Source organism: Centruroides sculpturatus, unplaced genomic scaffold (assembly GCF_000671375.1).
Source record: "Centruroides sculpturatus isolate CEXI.00-Female unplaced genomic scaffold, Cexi_2.0 scaffold384, whole genome shotgun sequence".
In the NCBI taxonomy this organism is placed as follows: domain Eukaryota; kingdom Metazoa; phylum Arthropoda; class Arachnida; order Scorpiones; family Buthidae; genus Centruroides; species Centruroides sculpturatus.
Window position 1 is genome coordinate 529,973 of NW_019384605.1, and position 14,297 is coordinate 544,269.

The following is a 14,297-nucleotide window of genomic DNA, read 5'->3' on the forward strand; positions in this document are numbered from 1 at the left end:
CAAAAATAATCATTTATAATTTAATTATACATTACTATAGCAACATATAAGTCAAACAATTTTTAAAAATCAATTTTCTGTTTTTTATTGCAATAAATGATAGCTTATCTTTTCAAATTTATTCAAAGATGCATCACAATACTAGCTTTACTGAAATTTAATATATATGAGTGATTTTATATATAAAAAATTTTCAGGCACTTTCAAAAATTTCCTTAAGAATGACTGAAAAATTGGCAAGAATGGATTCAAAATGTCTTTATTCTAATTCAATTTATTTATAATATTTTTGTGTTATATTCTAATAAAGCAACACTGAATGTGTTCTTTGTGAATATAATTGGAACAGTCGCTGAAGAATGCATTTCAAATATTAAGAAAATGTTTCTTATGAATTTTATTCACATATTAGGTACAATAAAATTTGTTCAAAAAAAAATTTTCAAAATAATACAGTACATTACAATATTTAATAAAAATTTATTAAAATTTTTATTATTAAAATTATAAAATTATAATGTAATTTTATAATTTAATAATAAAAAATGTCAAATTTCAAACTTACTGTCAAACTTCAAACTGTCAAAATTCACTTTACTGTCAAAATTCAGAATTTATGATTACTGTCAAAAGTCAATGTGTCAAGAGAATAAAATAAAGTGGTAAATAATTTGAATATAAAATTTGTTTCTATGAAATAAGTCAGAAATTGCTAATAAAACTATTTTATAGTAGATACCCTTTAATTATTAGAGTACTATTCTCATTTCTGTGAGATCTTTCAGGTGTCCAGACAAGCCTTAACACACTTAATTTTATAAAATAAGTTTTTAATTAAATTGTTTATATCATGATAACAGGAACATTGTTCCTGTCAGACCAACATGACATTCTCCACAAGAAATATATAAGCATTTGAATTCAACAAATATCAGTCAATGAGAAATACAAATCATCTAACTTAAAACAATAAGGGTCCTAAGATGAACAAATTTCTCCAATTCAGATCAAATTTAACATTGAATTAAATTGTCAATATCAAATTTTTCCCACAGTATGAGAAAATCTCTAATTCCACCTAGAAACAGTTGAACCAATAGTGTCATGAAAAAAGTACTTGAAAAGTATTTAAAAGACCCAGTGTATAAAAACCCATATCCCAAAAACATTTTGCATAGTTACAGGAAGCAAATAATCCTTTTGTTCAGTTTTCCTGTCCAGTCCACTGTGTTCTCCATTTGCCACCAAACTTCATCAAATACATGTGTGTATTTCTTGGCAGCCTATCTTCAAGTCCCTCCCCATACTTCAGTATATGTTGCTTCTGATACCTCAAGCTTTCTCTCCTTCAGAAAAATGATTGGTACTCTCCTTTTGAACTACGATCAAGAAAGTATCCAAGAACTTTTGTGCATAATTGTACTATTCAAATGATCAGATACTGTAAAAATGTCTCTTTCTCAATAAATGATCTATCTAAAAGTAATGAGTCATCCTTCATCCCAAATGCACTCATCCAGATATGTGATCATTTTCTCACTCATGCTGTTAAGTTACAGTCCCTTTCAGTTCAAAAATCAAAAATTCTACAAACAAACCTTTTGTTTAAATATCTGACTGTGATTAAGATCATGTGACATCATATTTCAATATTATTATATGTTGTAACTGTTTCTATGCTATATGATTAATTGTTCACTGATGTATGCTGAATAGTTGATACTTAACATTCTAAAATATATGTCTTAAGTATTTTACATAAATGTTATTTAATTACACCTAAATTACTTAATTTTAGTTTTAATAAACTTCCTTCTTTAATTTTATACCAAAGGTGGACATAAGTTAATTTGCATTACTATTGAAAAAATATCTATATATATTTTCAATATATTTTTATTATACAACAGTTCTTTCAAAAAAGTTTTATACATCAGTATAGTTGTATTTGGATATATTTCTAGAAGATTGTAATTAACCTACGAATCTTACAGAATGGCAAATATTTACTACTACTTACAGAGAATGGCATATGTGTATTTATCATTATTACTAGAACTTTTATGGAAAATATGTTGAGACTATTAAATTAATTAAAGATCTTTCATTGTATTAACATGTTTACAATGCTGTGCATCACAGATGGCAATTTGTTTCTTTCATATCAGCCACCATGCTCCACTAGTGGCTCACCAACAACAGTAAAATTCATTGTTACTTAACTTGGCTGCATTTTTATATATTGGGAGTTTATCTTTGGTATATAGCCATAAATAATGTACATCTATTATTGTTTAGTATATCTGAAGCACAGGCACTTTTTTTGATAATACAAATTATGTACAAAAGTATACTTGAAGTGTAACAGATGCATTTATATTGATTTTAAAAAAATAATAAAATTTATCATTATTTTCTAGTACAGAAAAACATTTATACTAACTAGGTACCCATTTAAAATATAATAGTGGGTTGTTCAGAAAGTAATTTCGTTTTTTTTACCACTAGACGAATTAGTCATATTTTCCCTGCCATTTTCATTCTAAACCATATCATCATTATATATTTTGACAGCTAGCATTTTAAGGCTTATTTGTAAAAAATTTTGTTTGATTTTGTGCAATTGTTTATTTTTTGTGTCCCATCAAATGTGGAAGATCAAAAGCATCATTTTCGGCATATTTTGCTCTTTTATTACCAAAAAGGTAAGAATGCTGTTCAAGCAAGAAAAAAATTGTGTGACGTGTAAGGAGAAGATATATTGACAGAACAACAATGCCAAAACTGGTTTCCAAAATTTCGTTCTGGCAATTTCAATATTGAAGATGCACGTTCTGGGTGGCCAGTTGAAGCCAATGAAAACAAAATAAAAAAAGGTACTGATTGAAGCAAACTGCCGAATAATAACACGTGAAATCACTAAGATTAAATTTGTTAAATTGAACTGTTTGATTACTTGAAACAAATTGGTTTCATTTCAAAGCTTGATATATGGGTTCCACATGTTCTTAAAGAGAGATGCTCCCTTTGATGGGATTTTAAGGAAATTTCTTTTGGAGTTTTTACTAGACAATTTAGCAATTGATTTGAAAGTGTACTGCCATCTAGTAAACAAATTGAGTAATATCATCAAACAGAAAAGGCGGCCAGAATTGATCAACAAAACAGATGTAGTGTTTTACCACAATGTCAAATTTCACACAAGTTTGGTAACTCGTCAGAAACTGTTATAACTGAGATGGGATATGCTGTCACACCAACCATATTCGAGCACACTCAGATTATTACTTGTTCCAGTCTACACATATTTTTTTTTAATTGCAAGACATTTACTTAAAATGACAATGTCAAAAATCACTTGGATCAGTTTTTTGTAAGCAACGATCAAAACTTACGAATATGAAATCATGCCAGAAACAATGACAACAGGTATTGACCAAAATGGTCGATATACATAATTCAACAAAATATTTATTTATTATAAAAATATTGTGTTTTTTTTAATTAATATAAAACAAAACAATACATTAATTAAAAATAAAACAATACATAAATGATAACATAATCAATAACCAAAATTAATTTTTCTGTGATAATGGTTAGCTGAAAGATGAGGACCAAATCACCTAACATTATTAAAATATTATAGCTTAAACATAGCTGAACAAATTCTGCATACAAATATACTAGAAGCGTGCAATGCCATATTGTTGTAAATGCCAAAAAACAAACTTTTCAAGAGAGGTAAAAAAACACTTTCTAGTGAATGAATTCATTTCAATTTTACAATAAAATAGTAAAAAACTCACTAAGTTACAAATTCTCTAAAATATCAAACTGATGTAAATATAAGCTGTAACGTTTTAAGTGCCAAAAGTCACATGACTTGCACTTTTGCTCTTTAAACATTATGGCTTCACATAAATTCAACTTCAAAATATAGCTACTTACAGTGCCAACATTGCCACAACATTTTTTTGCAACAAAAAACATTGCATTTAGAATTCAATTCTTCAATAAAATATATTTAGAGAAAAGTGGCATTTACAATGTTATGGTATTGCACACTTTGCTTAAATAATTTTTGTTACAAATAATAAAAATATATTTATTTTTTAGTTTGAGCCATATATAGTAAACATATAAAATCTAAACAGTATAATAATAAACTGTTGTGTACCATATGTGGATAAAAAAAAATCGATTATAATTGAATTCTTTATAAATATCATCCTTTTTAAATTTTAAATGCATAGCATCTGATAAATAGTATTTTCAAGGAAAATCCAAAAAAAATTTTTAAATAGCAAATATAGCAAACATGTTAAAATCCGTAAAAGTTTTAAAATTTCAACATGATAAACTGTTATTAAATTAAAAATTAAATAATATAATTTGATAAAATATATATAATGCAAATTATTTAATAAGTTAATCAGTAATGGATTTATAAAAATTTAGTTTTTGTAAAAGTGAGCATAATATTTTAATATTACAACTGGAAATAAACAGTAAATTTCTAAACATATATAATCAATTAAATTAATTTTATAGATAACTAACTTATAAATAAGTTATATTAATTATAACATTATAACAACTTGTAATATAATTATTATTAATAATTATTTATTACTGTACTGTATTATAATTATAATAACTTATAAATAAATATTAATTCTATGCTTTAAATTAAATAATTGTGTTTAAATCATGTTTAGCACAGTAATAAGCAACCTTTTCTCAATGCAGTCCTGCAAGTGAACTTCATAGACTTCCAGCATGCTACATGCAGTTTATCTTACAGTTGCAGGCTTTTAGCCTGCTGAGTATCAACACACTTCATAACCTCCAGTAAACTAGGTACTGAAATAATATATGGTAATAATATGCAGACTAGTAATTATATATTATATAGTTTATTCTTTTCACTGATATTTGTAACAAAGAACATTCAAACTATATCAGCTTAGTTAAGGCTACAAAATGGCACAAGAAAAAAAACAAGAAAATAGAATTAGGACTTTGCAGGCTGAAGGTTGTTCAGGACTGGTTTAGCCAAATAATTTTGTTAGTTTAAAGAACAATATGTGAAAAATTTATTCATGAAAAAATAAAACATGAATTAAATTCTATCATCTATAAAATGTTCAATATGAAAAAATAATAATAATTTTTTAAACAAATATTTTGATAGGTGAAGTACCAGTATGAATTATGAGAAAATGCAGTATATAAGTGTGTGCGCTGTGTATGATGTAAATGGTCTGTTCAAAAAGTTCCAGAGCTTAATTTTCTTCATTTCTTTGGACATATCTACAACCTAGTTGTCATTGTCTCCTTCAAAGTACTCTCCTCCTTTATCAATACACAGCTTCCAGTGGTGCTGCCATTTCTGGAAGCACATCTGGTAAGTGTTTTTCAAGTTCATTCATAGATGCTCAGGCAAACTTTTCTTGATGTCTTCAATCATCTGAAATCTACATCCTTTCAAAATTGATTTCAGCATAAAGAATAGGAAAAAGTTTTCAGAACCAAAGTCAGTTGAGTAGGTGGGTGGAGAAGCACAGGTACTCCTGTTTTATTAGCCAAGAAGTCATAATCAGCAGAGATGAATGCACTGGCACATTGTCATAATGCAAAATCCATATGCTTTTTCCAGAGTTCAGGCCTTTTCTTTCTCTTAGGTGCCTTAGCACTTCCAGATAATAGCTCTGATTCACCATTTATCCATCTGGTAAAAATGCAAGATGCACAATGACTGATACAAAAATAACTGTTAGGTCAGATAAAGGTAAAAGTCATGCTATCACACTTTCTTTGGCCATGGCAATATTTTCCCAACCCACTATGACAACTGTCTTTTCATTTTTACATTGTGTCCATATGTGCAAGTTTCATTGCTGATAATGATTCTTTTCATGAAAGTTTCATCCTCATTGGGATGATCTAAAAGATCTGACAGATGGTAACCCAAGTGTCTCTCTGATCTTGCATCAGGAGTTGTAGCACAAACTTTGCACTAATACAATTCATCTGCAATTTTTCCTTGAGAATGTTGTGGCACGATCCTATCAAGATGTTGCACCCTTTGGTGCAACATCTTGATAGAATCATGCCACAACAAATAGGAATCAATAGGAATTTCCCAAATTGTCAAGTGACAATTAGAACACACAACTTCAAAAACTTGTACAATGTGAGCATTGTCGGATAATGTCGATGGTTGTCTCTACCATGGATTATCTTCTGCAGACTGTCAACCATCCTTAAATTTCCTGACCTACTCTTAACACCATGTACAACTAAGACACTTAATCGCCATAAACCTGCTTCAAGATTTCATAGATCTTCATAAACATTTTCTCAAGTTTGTAACAAAATTTGATGGCGATCTTGCTCTTGCATTTCCATCATTTTGCAATTAGCAGACACCCTCTCTACATGCAGATAAACAAAAATCCATAGCACTAAAACTAATTGCAGCAGAATAAAATGATGACCAACAGGTTATGAAGGAAGATAGTTCACTGCTACCAACACACATGGCTATACAATGTTGCTAGATCACATTGACATGCCATTTGAAATGTTCTGGAACTTTTTCAACAGATTAGGTATTATTTATATATAAAATTTCATAAAAGATTTAAACTACGTAAATAAAACAAAAGTAAAGCTTTTAAATTAAAAAAGTTATCAAATTAAGTGTTTGTAAACTTACCTTTTTGGTTGAGTCTCTGTCTGAAAATAAAAAAACAAAATTAACATTTATGTAATAAAATTTTAATAATACAGTTTAGTATCATTATATGGTTATTTTGGCTGAAGAAAACTAATGATATAAAACTTTATAGTTAATACACATATATATATATATATATATAAGTTGTTTTTTTTTCTTAGTGAATGAAATTACATACATTTAGATGATGTTGCCCTGAAAGTATTGGCCTTCTGCAGTAACACATTTCATACAGAATTTGTGCAATGATTGGAACATGTTCTAGAACCCCTCATTTGCAACCATATGCATAGTACTATTTGCAGCAGCAATCACCTCGATGAACTGTTGAATTTTCTGCTTTTCCATGAGACAGGATAATCACTTGTGACAAAACATGGTGTTTCCTGTATGACCTCTAGACAAAATGCTGGTCATCAAATTGGAAATGTGTCATGTCTCCCAGGCAGAAGCAGTTCAAATTGAATTGATCAAAGGGAAAGTGATGTTGGAAGTGTTTTTTGACAGCCGCAGAATCATGCATCACGAGTTCATTCTACAGGCAAGAACAGTCAACAAGGAACAGTACTGGGATATCCTATAGCTATGGCATGAGGCAATCAGACAAAAATGACCAATCTGTGGGCTTCAGGAAATTGGTTTTTGCTTCATGACAATGTGCCAGCTCATCAGTTAATCCATGTGCAATAATACCTGTATAAACACTGTTAGATGTCTCCCACATCCTCCCTACTCACCAGACTTTGACCCCTGTGATTTTCACTTTTTCCTAAGATAAAAACACTCACGAAAAGCAGAAAATTCAACAGTTCCAACAAGATGATTGCTGCTGCAAAAAGTGCTATGCATACGGTCGTAAATGAGGAGTTCCAGAACATGTTCCAATCATTGTACAACCTCTGTATGAAATGTGTTACTGCAGAAGGCCAATACTTTGAGGGTAATATTATCTAAATCTGTGTAGTTCCATTCACTAAGAAAAACAATTTTTCCACAAACTTTTTGAGGCTATCTTGTATATACACAGGCTTATTTAAGCTATTAATTACTAGTGATGCCAAGAATAGTGATTTTACCAAATACCGAATATTCAGCTACGCTCTTGGCCGAAGCACCGAATATTCGGCAAAATATGTGTACATTTTGCAGGTGACAGGTTATGACCTGTCTCATTGCGGTGGGTGCGGTAGTGACACCACAAGCACATTTGTTTTATTTGTGAGTAGATCGTGTCACAACACGCATTGTTTGTTCATTGTTACATCAAATTGTGTTACTAATAGTCCTTATTACTAAAAAATATCACTGTTTGTATCACTTTATATGAAAACTGTTTGCCTAGATCAGACGGCAGACCTTTACAAGTGGTGGTCAGCAAACACAAAACAGTATCCAAGTCCGACAGAATTCGCTAAGATTTATCTATCGCCTCCCAGCAGTAGTGTATATAACGAGAGGCTATTTTCAGAAGCAGGTATAGTTTATGAGGAAAAGTGCAATCGTTTGCTATCAACAAATACTAAAAAAAATTGTTTTCATTCATCACAACTTACCACTGATAAATTTTAAGTATTAAATGTAATAATTTGTGATTAAAATAAATACGTTTTTGAGTAATATATGCATTTCTTTTATCATGATTTGGTATTTGGCCGAATAGTATGCAACATTCGGCCAAATACCAAATATTAAAAAAAAGTAGCTGAATAGGCCGAATACCGAGTAGTAGCCGAATATTCGTGGCATCTATTAATTACTATTTATTATTTCTGTAAAAATATATGTATTTTTACAGAAATAAATAGCTTAAATAAGCTTGTATATTAAATTCAAATTACTTTCCTAAGATTAATATAATACATAATAAAATTTTTCATAAAATCAAAATTTCATAAATATATTAGAAATGCACAAAGCTAGGATATAAAAATTAAGACTATCTAATATCTAATGCAGTAAAACCTCAATTTAAATGGACTAATTTGGGCAAGGAAATCTGTTAAAGCCAAAAGTCAATTATATAATAAAGTAGATTTTCTGAATGCATTTGTTAAAAAAATTGACAAATTAGTTAGTTTATCTGGTTTTACTTATGTTGATATGTTTGTGTAATTAAAATTAAGTATGTATGAGAAGCTTAATTTCACAATGCATAAGCAATAATACAAAGTTTCTATATGTTTTATTGTTTACACATGCACCATTGTAATAAACAAATATATGATCTGATCTAATCAAAATAAACAAGCATTTTTTTGGAAAATAAAATTTAATTGTTTTTAACTAAAGAAATAAATAATGTTCTTAAAAGAAAACAAAATTTAAATTATATAAAAACACAAAATATATCATTTGAAGAATAATAAATAGGAACATATCAAGATACTCCCATTGTGACATGAAGTTAAGAGCAATGACTCTTGGTTTTGAAAAAATCTGTTATTTTAATTACATACAAAAAAGCATTTTAAAATTAACAGGGTGTTAATTTTCAAATATAATATATGGACTGGAAATTTTATTTGTTAAATCTGAAGTGCACTAAATCAAAGTCTATTAAATCAAGGTTTTTATTTTAACTGTATTAATTAATATATAATATCAAAGTTACATTGGCTTCACTACACTGGTAATTCAATAACAAGAAAAAATGTTTGCTTTATTCAACTTCTTACAGAAAAACAAAAGAATAAAACTAAATCTCAAAAAAATGAGGTATTATAGGCCTTGCAAGGCATCAAAGTTCAATTCTTAATATCTAATAGAATACCAGTATGTCCAAGCATTCAATTTAAGTACCATCTGTCTGTTTCTAACAATGTTTATTATTATTAATTTGACTCATGTTCTTTTAAACTACATTTTCTGTTTTACAGTTCTACATAAAATTTATTATATACAGTTACACATTCTTTTTTGATCACCTGATTAGCAGCTTTATCCCAAAACAGAGAACTGCTGTGAACAGGAATAACAAGCTCAAAAATTTTATTATAATCAACACATTCTTTATCTAAAGAATTATTATAAATTTAAATAAAGACATGAAGAAAATTGAAGTAATGCAGAACACTAGAAAATTGAGTCACTCAAGACAGCCAAAGATAGAGCCCAAGCATTATTTTCACAAAATTGATCTGTTGTATAACACACTCTTGCTAATCCAAATTGATCTGTTGTATAACACACTCTTCCTAATTCAAATTAATTGTTGTATCATGTCATCTGGATTAGTGGAGTTGTACATAAAGAAAGAAGAAAAGGACTTCAGAACAAATTCAACACATTTTTAAAAATTAATTCATGAATTCTTTATTTTTAGTAGGAACATTTAATGGAAAATGAACAACATTTGGTTCAGATCAATGAGAGTGAACTGTACTGTAGATTATATAAAGAATTTATATAGAGTTATCTCTTCTGATAGATGTCAGTTGTAAATATATTGAATCAAACCTGGAGAGGTGGTCACCCTAAGTCCATGGATTTCTGTATCTCATCTCTGGGACTTAAAAATAATTGCAACCTGGAGAAATTATTTATAAGAATTACTAAATAAAATAATAAAATTTTTGAGCTTGTTATTCCTGTTTACAGCAGTTCTCTGTTTTGGGCTAATCAGGTGATCAAACAGGTGCTAATCAAACAGCTGCTAATCAGGTGATCAAAAAATGTTATGGTCACATGATCATTAGAAAGCAGGTGTTCATCGTGTGATTAAAATAGCCTTCAGATTTGCAGAACTTCAGTGGTGATTCTAGTTATAGATTGTACTTTTTTGTTAACAACAATCTCAGCTTCTCTATTTGGAATAATTTTCACTACTTTATGCTTTATAAAAGGATATAACCCAGACTAACCCTCTAAATGCAAACTGACAAATTCTTTGAATTTTATAAGAAATTTTTTCTTAAACAGAAAGTGTATTTAACAAATTTCAGTTTGTCTGAGAATTAAATAAATTATCAGAAGTTTACTGATATTTGTCAGACTTCTGGTGGCTTTATAACAACGCCAAACAGATTTCTGGTGATTTTATTTTTTTTTAAATACTCTTATCAGTTCTCATGTTTGATTAAAAAATGCATAACAATTAAACTTATTAAACTATTCTTACAAATTTTGTTTTTAAACAACAGAGTATTTATAAGAACAGAAATTTTGAGAAGTTTGTTGGGATGATGTCTTCCCCTAAAATGTATCTTGGAAAAATAAAATATGGACCAATGTACCTGCCTCCTGCATCCAATTATTGGATGGAAGAGGCAGGTACTGTACATTGTCCAATAATCTAATAATTGCTTGAACAAATTAAATAGCAAAAAGTTAAATCAATCTTCATTCAAAATTTTTTAAACCATAAAAAGTTTATTTGCTTCCCATTTTCAATATCTTAAATGTCTATATATAATAAAATAAATTAACACCAGTGCTTTTTTTCAGTAGAAACGTGCCAGTATGCATACTGTTAACTTGAAGGAAGCAAATGAAACTTAGAAGATGCAAATTTCAGACTCCTTAAAAGATACATTGCTACAATGTATAAATTTGTTCACAATGTTAAAAGATGTTTTTTTAACCTTTTGATATCTCAACAATGTTATTAAAAATTATATAGTTTGATTATCTGATTATCTACTTATAAATGGAAATGATGTAATCATTAAAGAAAGTATTCAATACAATTTTTTCAGTTGGAGTGATCAATATTGGTGTGATGTATACTTTCATTGCCAACTACTATGATACTGGTAGTAATCAGCTTGTTAAATCCAGCACTGCTCTGCTGCTTTTGCTGTGTTGCAATTACTACTGAAGGTCTTTTAAAAATGCACATGGAGTGCACTGCAGTTCCAAAATGGTGGATCTCAGTGCAGCTGTTGGAATGTTTTGCAAATTATTTAATTCAAAACATTTTAAAAGTAATTCATTTTTTGATGAAATGCCTTGTTTGGGAGGTAAAATTAATGATTTATATTCCTGCAACACAAAGTGGATAATAAAACATTTTAAATACACAAATATTAGTAAAATAAATCCAGATTTTATAAAAAGTATTTTAAAGGAAAAATTAGTATAAATACAAATTAAATATCAATTTATGGTGATTAAAACCTTATACTTTCACATCATATAAAGAAATCAACTTTTCTACTGTGAGAAAGCCATCCTCATTGTAGCAAGAAAAGCAACTGAACTAAGCAATGCAGATTTAACCTTGAACCTGTTGAGATCACAGAGTATCTCTGCATGCAGCATTTCAAGAAAACAAGTTTAGCAATGCTCTCAATAGTTTCACTTAACAGTACTGCAAACAACATTTGGTTTAACAACCCAAATGTTGCCAAAATCATTGCAGCTAACATTAAGTCCAAATCATGCCCTTGATCACAATGTAAAAAACTGATTTGTTATATTTTAAAAAGGAATTTGCAGTTATCTTTCATTATTTAAAAAGAGTATTATTACTTCCTACTGAACTATTCAGGACGTTTCAAAAAAAATGGAAAAAACTTTAGGTGGAATAAAAAGGGGTGGAAGAACATGCCAAAACAACATTTCTCATGATAGAATGTGTGGTTGAATGTGAAGTGTTGAGGCACAAACACAGTAATGACTCATGATACAGAACATGGAAAAAAGAATGTTTAATAATGGATAATTACAAAAATTGCTCAAAAGCATAATGCATGCTTCACAGAATCAACAGAGAATCACGTACATTTTGGAAGATACCAGGTTTTTTGATCAGAAACTGGCCTATTAGGAAAATGCTCTTGGTACATTCATTGTACTTCCATGACATTGCCATTGGCAACTCCTTACATAAAATTTATATTGGTCTTCTTGGCATTGGAACAACAAGCCATCGCTTCATACATCAAGGCTGCAAATGACCACATGTGCAAAAAACTCACTTTTATACACTCACTGGAAAGCACCCTCTATTGCCTTCACTGTTCCAACTCGACTGTGCATTCTATGAAGAAAAATGTTTGTTTTGGTATGTTCATCCATCCATTAAAGTTTTTCCCATTTTTTTAAACATCCTGTATGTTTATGCAAAATATACTGAAATATATAACACTGTATTTATTAACCAAGTTCTAATGAATCCACAGTTAAAGTGGATTCATTAGAAAATGAAGAAAAAAGTAAATCTGGATTAGTGGAGTTGTACATAAAGAAAGAAGAAAAGGACTTCAGAACAAATTCAACACATTTTTAAAAATTAATTCATGAATTCTTTATTTTTAGTAGGAACATTTAATGGAAAATGAACAACATTTGGTTCAGATCAATGAGAGTGAACTGTACTGTAGATTATATAAAGAATTTATATAGAGTTATCTCTTCTGATAGATGTCAGTTGTAAATATATTGAATCAAACCTGGAGAGGTGGTCACCCTAAGTCCATGGATTTCTGTATCTCATCTCTGGGACTTAAAAATAATTGCAACCTGGAGAAATTATTTATAAGAATTACTAAATAAAATAATAAAATTTTTGAGCTTGTTATTCCTGTTTACAGCAGTTCTCTGTTTTGGGCTAATCAGGTGATCAAACAGGTGCTAATCAAACAGCTGCTAATCAGGTGATCAAAAAATGTTATGGTCACATGATCATTAGAAAGCAGGTGTTCATCGTGTGATTAAAATAGCCTTCAGATTTGCAGAACTTCAGTGGTGATTCTAGTTATAGATTGTACTTTTTTGTTAACAACAATCTCAGCTTCTCTATTTGGAATAATTTTCACTACTTTATGCTTTATAAAAGGATATAACCCAGACTAACCCTCTAAATGCAAACTGACAAATTCTTTGAATTTTATAAGAAATTTTTTCTTAAACAGAAAGTGTATTTAACAAATTTCAGTTTGTCTGAGAATTAAATAAATTATCAGAAGTTTACTGATATTTGTCAGACTTCTGGTGGCTTTATAACAACGCCAAACAGATTTCTGGTGATTTTAATTTTTTTTTTAAATACTCTTATCAGTTCTCATGTTTGATTAAAAAATGCATAACAATTAAACTTATTAAACTATTCTTACAAATTTTGTTTTTAAACAACAGAGTATTTATAAGAACAGAAATTTTGAGAAGTTTGTTGGGATGATGTCTTCCCCTAAAATGTATCTTGGAAAAATAAAATATGGACCAATGTACCTGCCTCCTGCATCCAATTATTGGATGGAAGAGGCAGGTACTGTACATTGTCCTATAATCTTATAATTGCTTGAACAAATTAAATAGCAAAAAGTTAAATCAATCTTCATTCAAAATTTTTTAAACCATAAAAAGTTTATTTGCTTCCCATTTTTCAATATCTTAAATGTCTATATATAATAAAATAAATTAACACCGGTGCTTTTTTTCAGTAGAAACGTGCCAGTATGCATACTGTTAACTTGAAGGAAGCAAATGAAACTTAGAAGATGCAAATTTCAGACTCCTTAAAAGATACATTGCTACAATGTATAAATTTGTTCACAATGTTAAAAGATGTTTTTTTAACCTTTTGATATCTCAACAATGTTATTAAAAATTA

General features: G+C 29.0%; 1 protein-coding gene across 3 annotated transcripts in view; it reads right to left on the minus strand.

Moving 5' to 3' along the window:
* LOC111625141 overlaps nucleotides 1-14,297 on the minus strand; it is a 48,902-nt gene that overhangs the window by 23,039 nt on the left and 11,566 nt on the right. For all 3 annotated transcript variants that reach the window (XR_002756689.1, XM_023368185.1, XM_023368184.1), the window contains exon 3: nucleotides 6,725-6,744. The gene's annotated coding sequence lies outside the window, so the exon portion shown is untranslated. The remainder of the gene's footprint in view (nucleotides 1-6,724; nucleotides 6,745-14,297) is intronic.